Genomic DNA, 11,137 nt, shown 5'->3' with positions numbered 1-11,137 from the left:
GAATAATGGTTGTTCTATTTTTATGAATAATATCTTTTATGGTCGAGCACCACAAAAGAATGGCTTATTTCTGTTAGATCTCGATAGTAGTGATACGCATATACATAACATTGATGCTAAGCGAATTAAATTAAATGATAATTTTACTTATATGTGGCACTGTCGTCTTGGTCATATTGGAGTGAAACGCATGAAGAAACTCCATACTGATGGATTACTTGAATCACTTGACTTTGAGTCACTTGATAGATGCGAAGCATGTCTAATGGGAAAAATGACTAAGACTCCATTTTCTGGTATGATGGAGCGAGCTACTGACTTATTGGAAATCATACATACCGATGTGTGCGGACCAATGAGCGTAGCATCGCGCGGTGGTTATCGTTATGTTCTAACCTTCACAGATGATCTGAGTAGATATGGGTATATATATTTCATGAAACATAAATCCGAAACTTTCGAGAAGTTTAAGGAATTCCAAAGTGAAGTAGAAAATCAACGTAACAAGAAGATCAAATTTCTACGATCTGATCGTGGAGGTGAATATCTGAGTTATGAGTTTGGCATGCATTTAAAGAAATGCGGAATACTTTCACAATTGACACCGCCGGGAACACCTCAACGTAACGGTGTGTCCGAACGTCGTAATCGAACTCTCTTAGATATGGTTCGTTCTATGATGTCTCTTACTGATTTGCCGTTATCATGTTGGAGTTATGCATTAGAGACAGCCGCATTCACTTTAAATAGAGCACCATCAAAATCCGTAGAAACGACATCGTATGAATTATGGTTTAATAAGAAACCTAAGCTGTCGTTCCTGAAAGTTTGGGGCTGCGAAGCCTATGTAAAGAAGTTACAACCGGACAAGCTAGAACCCAAAGCGGAGAAATGCATCTTCATAGGATACCCTAAGGAAACTATAGGGTATACTTTCTATCACAAATCCGAAGGCAAAATCTTTGTTGCTAAGAACGGAACCTTTCTTGAGAAAGAATTTCTCACTAAAGAAGTGACTGGAAGAAAAGTAGAACTCGATGAGATTGATGAATCTATACTCGTTGATCGAGTAGCGCGATGCGGAAGTTGTACCTGTACCGCCTACACCGGCAACAGAGGAAGCTAATGATAATGATCATGAAACTTCGAACGAGGAAACTACTGAACCTCGCAGATCGACAAGGGAACGTACCACTCCTGATTGGTATGATACTTGTCTAAATGTCATGATTGTGGATAACAATGATGAGGACCCTGCGATGTATGAAGAAGCGATGATGAGCCCAGATTCCAACAAATGGCAAGAAGCCATGAAATCCAAAATGGGATCCATGTATGATAACAAAGTATGGACTTTGGTAGACTTACCTGATAGCCGAAAGGCTGTCGAGAATAAATGGATCTTCAAGAGAAAAACAGATGCTGATGGTAATATTACTGTCTATAAAGCTCGACTTGTCGCAAAGGGTTTCCGACAAATTCAAGGAGTTGACTACGATGAGACTTTCTCACCTGTAGCGAAGCTAAAATCTGTGAGGATTTTGTTAGTAATAGCTGCATTTTTCGATTATGAGATTTGGCAGATGGATGTCAAAACGGCGTTCCTTAATGGAGACATTGAGGAAGAGTTGTATATGGTACAACCCAAAGGTTTTGTCGATCCTAAAAATGCTGACAAAGTATGCAAACTTCAGCGTTCAATCTATGGACTGAAGCAAGCATCGAGAAGTTGGAACCGACGCTTTGATAAGGTGATCAAAGACTTTGGGTTTATACAGTGTCATGGAGAGGCCTGTATTTACAAGAAAGTGAGTGGGAGCTCTGTAGCATTCCTGATATTATATGTAGATGACATATTATTGATCGGGAATGATATAGAACTATTAAGCAGTGTTAAAGGTTATTTGAATAATAGTTTTTCAATGAAAGACCTTGGTGAAGCATCGTATATATTAGGCATCAAGATTTATAGAGATAGATCAAGACGCCTAATAGGGCTATCACAGAGTACATATCTGGACAAGATTCTAAAGAAGTTTAAAATGGACGAAAGTAAGAAAGGGTTCTTACCTATGTTACCAGGCAAGGTCTTGAGTAAGACTCAAGGACCGGCTATGGCAGAAGAAAGAGAAAGGATGAGTAATATCCCCTATGCCTCGGCGGTAGGATCTATCATGTATGCCATGCTATGTACTAGACTGGATATAGCACATGCTGTTAGTTTGACTAGCAGATATCAAAGTGATCCAGGAATGGAACACTGGACAGCGGTCAAGAATATCCTGAAGTACTTGAAAAGAACTAAGGATATGTTTCTTTGTTATGGAGGTGACCAAGAGCTCGTTGTAAGTGGTTACACCGATGCAAGTTGGAACACCGATCCCGATGACTCAAAGTCACGGTTTGGGTACGTGTTTATATTGAATGGTGCTGCGATGGCTGGGCAAGCTCGAAGCGGTGCACGGTGGCGAAGTCTTCAACAGAATCGTAGTACATAGCGGCTTCGAGGCTTCATCGAAGCGGTATGGATGAAGAGGTTCATTGTAGAGCTCGGTGTGGTTCCTAGTGCATTGGACCCATTAATCATTTACTGTGATAACATGGGTGCCATCGCCAATGCACAAGAGCCAAGGTCACACAAGAGGCTGAAGCATATCAAGCTGCGTTACCACTCGATTCGTGAGTACATCGAAGATGGAGAAGTAAAGATTTGCAAAGTACACACTGATCTGAATGTAGCAGATCCGTTGACTAAAGCTCTCCCTAGGGCAAAGCATGACCAACACCAGAATGCCATGGGTGTTAGGTATATTACAATGTAATCTAGATTATTGACTCTAGTGCAAGTGGGAGACTGAAGGAGATATGCCCTAGAGGCAATAATAAAGTGGTTATTATTTATATCTTTATGTTTATGATAAATGTTTATATATCATGCTATAATTGTATTAACCGAAACATTAGTACATGTGTGATATGTAGACAACAAGAAGTCCCTAGTATGCCTCTTAAACTAGCTTGTTGATTAATGGATGATTAGTTTCATAATCATGAACATTGGATGTTATTAATTACAAGGTTATATCATTATATGAATGATGTAATGGACACACCCAATTAAGCGTAGCATAAGATCTCGTCATTAAGTTATTTGCTATAAGCTTTCGATACATAGTTACCTAGTCCTTATGACCATGAGATCATGTAAATCACTTATACCGGAAATGTACTTTGATTACACCAAACGCCACTACGTAAATGGGTGGTTATAAAGGTGGGATTAAGTATCCGGAAAGTATGAGTTGAGGCATATGGATCAACAGTGGGATTTGTCCATCCCGATGACGGATAGATATACTCTGGGCCCTCTCGGTGGAATGTCGTCTAATGTATTGCAAGCATATGAATGAGTTCATAAGAGACCACATACCACGGTACGAGTAAAGAGTACTTGTCAGGAGACGAGGTTGAACAAGGTATAGAGTGATACCGAAGATCAAACCTCGGACAAGTAAAACATCGCGTGACAAAGGGAATTGGTATCGTATGTGAATGGTTCATTCGATCACTAAAGTCATCGTTGAATATGTGGGAGCCATTATGGATCTCCAGATCCCGCTATTGGTTATTGGTCGGAGTGAGTACTCAACCATGTCCGCATAGTTCACGAACCGTAGGGTGACACACTTAAAGTTGGATGTTGAAATGGTAGAACTTGAATATGGAATGGAGTTCGAATATTTGTTCGGAGTCCCGGATGAGATCCCGGACATCACGAGGAGTTCCGGAATGGTCCGGAGGATAAGATTCATATATAGGATGTCATTTTATGTGAATTAAAATGATGCGGAAGGTTCTATGGAAGGTTCTAGAAGGTTCTAGAAAAGTCCGGAAGAAACCACCAAGGAAGGTGGAGTCCACGTGGGACTCCACCTCCATGGCCGGCCAACCCTAGTGGGGGTGGAGTCCCAAGTGGACTCCCCCTTAGGGGGCCGGCCACCCCCCCATATGGGAGGTGGAACTCCCACCTCTAGTGGGAGTCCTAGCTTGGGTAGGTTTCCCCACCATATGGAAGGTTTTTGGTTCGGGTCTTATTCGAAGACTTGGAGACCAACACTTGGGGTTCCACCTATATAATGAGGGGCCAAGGGGAGGGGGCCGGCCACCCAAGAACCACAAGGTGGCCGCACCCCTATAGTGGCCGGCGCCCCCTCTCCCCAAACCCTAGCGGCCTCTCTCCTCCACCACGTCCCGCACGCTTAGCGAAGCTCCGCCGGACTTCTCCACCACCACCGACACCACGCCGTCGTGCTGTCGGATTCAAGAGGAGCTACTACTTCCGCTGCCCGCTGGAACGGGGAGGTGGACGTCGTCTTCATCAACAACCGAACGTGTGACCGAGTACGGAGGTGCTGCCCGTTCGTGGCGCCGGAAGCGATCGTGATCAAGATCTTCTACGCGCTTTTGCAAGCGGCAAGTGAACGTCTACCGCAGCAACAAGAGCCTCATCTTGTAGGCTTTGGAATCTCTTCAAGGGTGAGACTCGATACCCCCTCGTTGCTACCGTCTTCTAGATTGCATCTTGGCTTGGATTGCGTGTTCGCGGTAGGAATTTTTTTGTTTTCTATGCAACGTTATCCTACAGTGGTATCAGAGCCAGGTCTATGCATAGATGGTTGCACGAGTAGAACACAATGGTTTTGTGGGCGTTGATGCTCTTGTTATCTTTAGTTTGAGTACTTTGCATCTTCGTGGCATAGTGGGATGAAGCGGCTCGGACTAACTTTACATAACCGCGTTCATGAGACTTGTTCCTCGTTCGACATGCAACTTGTATTGCATAAGTGGCTTTGCGGGTGTCTGTCTCTCCTACTATAGTGAAGATTCAATTTACTCTTCTATTGAAAACATTAGTATCAACGTTGTGGTTCATGTTCGTAGGTAGATTAGATCTCTCTCGAAAACCCTAAACCACGTAAAATATGCAAACCAAATTAGAGACGTCTAACTTGTTTTTGCAGGGTTTGGTGATGTGATATGGCCATAATGTGATGATGAATATGTATGAGATGATCATTATTGTATTGTGGCAACCGGCAGGAGCCTTATTGTTGTCTTTAAATTTCATGTTGAGTAGTATTTCAAAGTAGTTGTAATAGTTGCTACATGGAGGACAATCATGAAGACGGCGCCATTGACCTTGACGCTACGCCAACGATGATGGAGATCATACCCGAAGATGATGGAGATCATGTCCGTGCTTTGGAGATGAAGATCAAAGGCGCAAAGACAAAAGGGCCATATCATATCACATATGAACTGCATGTGATGTTAATCCTTTTATGCATCTTATTTTGCTTAGATCGCGACGGTAGCATTATAAGATGATCCCTCACTAAAATCTCAAGATAATGAAGTGTTCATCCTTAGTAGCACCGTTGCCAAGACTTGTCATTTCGAAGCATCTCGTGATGATCGGGTGTGATAGAATCAACAAGTGCATACAACGGGTGCAAGACAGTTTTGCACATGCGGATACTAAGGTGGCCTTGACGAGCCTAGCATGTACAGACATGGTCTCGGAACACGTGATACCGAAAGGTAGAGCATGAATCATATGGTTGATATGATGAACACTTTGAGTGTTCGCCATTGAAATCACACCTTGTCTCGTGATGATCGGACATAGGTGCGGTGGATTTGGTTCGTGTGATCACTAAGACAATGCGAGGGATATTGTTTTGAGTGGGAGTTCACCTAGATTTTTAATTATGTTGAATTAAAATTTGAACTCAATTTGTCATAAACTTAGTCTAAACTTTTGCAAATATATGTTGTAGAGATGGCGTCCCCAATCAATTTTAACCAGTTCCTAGAGAAAGAAAAACTTAAGAGCAACGGTAGCAACTTCACCGACTGGTTCCGTCATGTGAGGATCTTCCTCTGGCGGAAATCTGCAATATGTGCTTGATGCACCGCTAGGTGACCCTCCTGCAGAAACTGAAACCGATGAAGTAAAAGCTGTTTACGAGACTCGGAAAACTCGGTACTCTCAAGTTCAGTGTGCCATCCTGTGCAGTCTGGAATCCGATCTTCAAAAACGTTTTGAGCACCACGATCCTCATGAGTTGATGAATGAGCTGAAAGCTATATTCGAGACTCATGCGGCCGTGGAATGCTATGAAGCATCGAAACAATTTTTCAGCTGTATGATGGAAGAAGGCAGCTCCGTTAGTGAGCACATGCTCGCCATGACCGGGCATGCGAAGAAACTCAGTGACTTGGGAATAGTGATTCCTAACAGACTGGGGATTAATCGTGTCCTTCAATCACTGTCACCAAGTTACAAGAACTTTGTGATGAACTACAATATGCAGAACATGAACAAGGAGTTACCTGAACTCTTTGGCATGCTAAAAGCTGCTGAGATTGAGATCAAGAAAGAGCACCAAGTGTTGATGGTCAACAAGACCACCAGTTTCAAGAAACAGGGCAAGTCTAAGGAAAAATTCAAGAAGGGTGGCAAGAAAGCTGCCACGCCTCCTATGAAACCTAAGAACGGCCCTAAGCCTGATGCTGAGTGCTATTACTGCAAGGAGAAGGGACACTGGAAGCATAATTGCTCCAAGTATCTGGCTGATCTGAAGAGCGGCCTTGTCAAGAAGAAGAAAGAAGGTATATCTGATATACATGTTATAGATGTTTATCTCACTGGTTCTCGTTCTAGTACCTGGGTATTTGATACTGGTTCGGTTGCTCATATTTGTAACTCGAAACAGGAACTAAAGAATAAACGAAGACTACTGAAAGATGAAGTGACGATGCGCGTTGGAAATGGATCCAAAGTCGATATGATCGCTGTCGGCACACTTCCTCTACATCTACCTTCGGGATTAGTTTTAAGCCTAAATAATTGTTATTTTGTACCCGCGTTGAGCATGAACATTATATCTGGATCTTGTTTAATGCAAGACGGTTATTCATTCAAGTCTGAGAATAATGGTTGTTCTATTTTTATGAATAATATCTTTTATGGTCGAGCACCACAAAAGAATGGCTTATTTCTGTTAGATCTCGATAGTAGTGATACGCATATACATAACATTGATGCTAAGCGAATTAAATTAAATGATAATTTTACTTATATGTGGCACTGTCGTCTTGGTCATATTGGAGTGAAACGCATGAAGAAACTCCATACTGATGGATTACTTGAATCACTTGACTTTGAGTCACTTGATAGATGCGAAGCATGTCTAATGGGAAAAATGACTAAGACTCCATTTTCTGGTATGATGGAGCGAGCTACTGACTTATTGGAAATCATACATACCGATGTGTGCGGACCAATGAGCGTAGCATCGCGCGGTGGTTATCGTTATGTTCTAACCTTCACAGATGATCTGAGTAGATATGGGTATATATATTTCATGAAACATAAATCCGAAACTTTCGAGAAGTTTAAGGAATTCCAAAGTGAAGTAGAAAATCAACGTAACAAGAAGATCAAATTTCTACGATCTGATCGTGGAGGTGAATATCTGAGTTATGAGTTTGGCATGCATTTAAAGAAATGCGGAATACTTTCACAATTGACACCGCCGGGAACACCTCAACGTAACGGTGTGTCCGAACGTCGTAATCGAACTCTCTTAGATATGGTTCGTTCTATGATGTCTCTTACTGATTTGCCGTTATCATGTTGGAGTTATGCATTAGAGACAGCCGCATTCACTTTAAATAGAGCACCATCAAAATCCGTAGAAACGACATCGTATGAATTATGGTTTAATAAGAAACCTAAGTCAGTCGTTCCTGAAAGTTTGGGGCTGCGAAGCCTATGTAAAGAAGTTACAACCGGACAAGCTAGAACCCAAAGCGGAGAAATGCATCTTCATAGGATACCCTAAGGAAACTATAGGGTATACTTTCTATCACAAATCCGAAGGCAAAATCTTTGTTGCTAAGAACGGAACCTTTCTTGAGAAAGAATTTCTCACTAAAGAAGTGACTGGAAGAAAAGTAGAACTCGATGAGATTGATGAATCTATACTCGTTGATCGAGTAGCGCGATCGAAGTTGTACACATGCCGCCTACACCGGCAACAGAGGAAGCTAATGATAATGATCATGAAACTTCGAACGAGGAAACTACTGAACCTCGCAGATCGACAAGGGAACGTACCACTCCTGATTGGTATAATACTTGTCTAAATGTCATGATTGTGGATAACAATGATGAGGACCCTGCGATGTATGAAGAAGCGATGATGAGCCCAGATTCCAACAAATGGCAAGAAGCCATGAAATCCGAAATGGGATCCATGTATGATAACAAAGTATGGACTTTGGTAGACTTACCTGATAGCCGAAATGCTGTCGAGAATAAATGGATCTTCAAGAGAAAAACAGATGCTGATGGTAATATTACTGTCTATAAAGCTCGACTTGTCGCAAAGGGTTTCCGACAAATTCAAGGAGTTGACTACGATGAGACTTTCTCACCTGTAGCGAAGCTAAAATCTGTGAGGATTTTGTTAGCAATAGCTGCATTTTTCGATTATGAGATTTGGCAGATGGATGTCAAAACGGCGTTCCTTAATGGAGACATTGAGGAAGAGTTGTATATGGTACAACCCAAAGGTTTTGTCGATCCTAAAAATGCTGACAAAGTATGCAAACTTCAGCGTTCAATCTATGGACTGAAGCAAGCATCGAGAAGTTGGAACCGACGCTTTGATAAGGTGATCAAAGACTTCGGGTTTATACAGTGTCATGGAGAGGCCTGTATTTACAAGAAAGTGAGTGGGAGCTCTGTAGCATTCCTGATATTATATGTAGATGACATATTATTGATCGGGAATGATATAGAACTATTAAGCAGTGTTAAAGGTTATTTGAATAATAGTTTTTCAATGAAAGACCTTGGTGAAGCATCGTATATATTAGGCATCAAGATTTATAGAGATAGATCAAGACGCCTAATAGGGCTATCACAGAGTACATATCTGGACAAGATTCTAAAGAAGTTTAAAATGGACGAAAGTAAGAAAGGGTTCTTACCTATGTTACCAGGCAAGGTCTTGAGTAAGACTCAAGGACCGGCTACGGCAGAAGAAAGAGAAAGGATGAGTAATATCCCCTATGCCTCGGCGGTAGGATCTATCATGTATGCCATGCTATGTACTAGACCGGATATAGCACATGCTGTTAGTTTGACTAGCAGATATCAAAGTGATCCAGGAATGGAACACTGGACAGCGGTCAAGAATATCCTGAAGTACTTGAAAAGAACTAAGGATATGTTTCTTTGTTATGGAGGTGACCAAGAGCTCGTTGTAAGTGGTTACACCGATGCAAGTTGGAACACTGATCCTGATGACTCAAAGTCACAGTTTGGGTACGTGTTTATATTGAATGGTGCTGCAGTAAGCTGGGCAAGCTCGAAGCAGTGCACGGTGGCGAAGTCTTCAACGGTAATCGCAGTACATAGCGGCTTCCGAGGCTTCATCGAAGCGGTATGGATGAAGAGGTTCATTGTAGAGCTCGGTGTGGTTCCTAGTGCATTGGACCCATTAATCATTTACTGTGATAACATGGGTGCCATCGCCAATGCACAAGAGCCAAGGTCACACAAGAGGCTGAAGCATATCAAGCTGCGTTACCACTCGATTCGTGAGTACATCGAAGATGGAGAAGTAAAGATTTGCAAAGTACACACTGATCTGAATGTAGCAAATCCGTTGACTAAAGCTCTCCCTAGGGCAAAGCATGACCAACACCAGAATGCCATGGGTGTTAGGTATATTACAATGTAATCTAGATTATTGACTCTAGTGCAAGTGGGAGACTGAAGGAGATATGCCCTAGAGGCAATAATAAAGTGGTTATTATTTATATCTTTATGTTTATGATAAATGTTTATATATCATGCTATAATTGTATTAACCGAAACATTAGTACATGTGTGATATGTAGACAACAAGAAGTCCCTAGTATGCCTCTTAAACTAGCTTGTTGATTAATGGATGATTAGTTTCATAATCATGAACATTGGATGTTATTAATAACAAGGTTATATCATTATATGAATGATGTAATGGACACACCCAATTAAGCGTAGCATAAGATCTCGTCATTAAGTTATTTGCTATAAGCTTTCGATACATAGTTACCTAGTCCTTATGACCATGAGATCATGTAAATCACTTATACCGGAAATGTACTTTGATTACACCAAACGCCACTACGTAAATGGGTGGTTATAAAGGTGGGATTAAGTATCCGGAAAGTATGAGTTGAGGCATATGGATCAACAGTGGGATTTGTCCATCCCGATGACGGATAGATATACTCTGGGCCCTCTCGGTGGAATGTCGTCTAATGTATTGCAAGCATATGAATGAGTTCATAAGAGACCACATACCACGGTACGAGTAAAGAGTACTTGTCAGGAGACGAGGTTGAACAAGGTATAGAGTGATACCGAAGATCAAACCTCGGACAAGTAAAATATCGCGTGACAAAGGGAATTGGTATCGTATGTGAATGGTTCATTCGATCACTAAAGTCATCGTTGAATATGTGGGAGCCATTATGGATCTCCAGATCCCGCTATTGGTTATTGGTCGGAGTGAGTACTCAACCATGTCCGCATAGTTCACGAACCGTAGGGTGACACACTTAAAGTTGGATGTTGAAATGGTAGAACTTGAATATGGAATGGAGTTCGAATATTTGTTCGGAGTCCCGGATGAGATCCCGGACATCACGAGGAGTTCCGGAATGGTCCGGAGGATAAGATTCATATATAGGATGTCATTTTATGTGAATTAAAATGATGCGGAAGGTTCTATGGAAGGTTCTAGAAGGTTCTAGAAAAGTCTGGAAGAAACCACCAAGGAAGGTGGAGTCCACGTGGGACTCCACCTCCATGGCCGGCCAACCCTAGTGGGGGTGGAGTCCCAAGTGGACTCCCCCTTAGGGGGCCGGCCACCCCCCCATATGGGAGGTGGAACTCCCACCTCTAGTGGGAGTCCTAGCTTGGGTAGGTTTCCCCACCATATGGAAGGTTTTTGGTTCGGGTCTTATTCGAAGACTTGGAGACCAACACTTGGGGTTCCACCTATATAATGAG

The sequence above is a fragment of the Lolium perenne genome, chromosome 5, assembly GCF_019359855.2.
Source record: "Lolium perenne isolate Kyuss_39 chromosome 5, Kyuss_2.0, whole genome shotgun sequence".
In the NCBI taxonomy this organism is placed as follows: domain Eukaryota; kingdom Viridiplantae; phylum Streptophyta; class Magnoliopsida; order Poales; family Poaceae; genus Lolium; species Lolium perenne.
Note: the sequence above shows the minus strand (reverse complement) of the source record.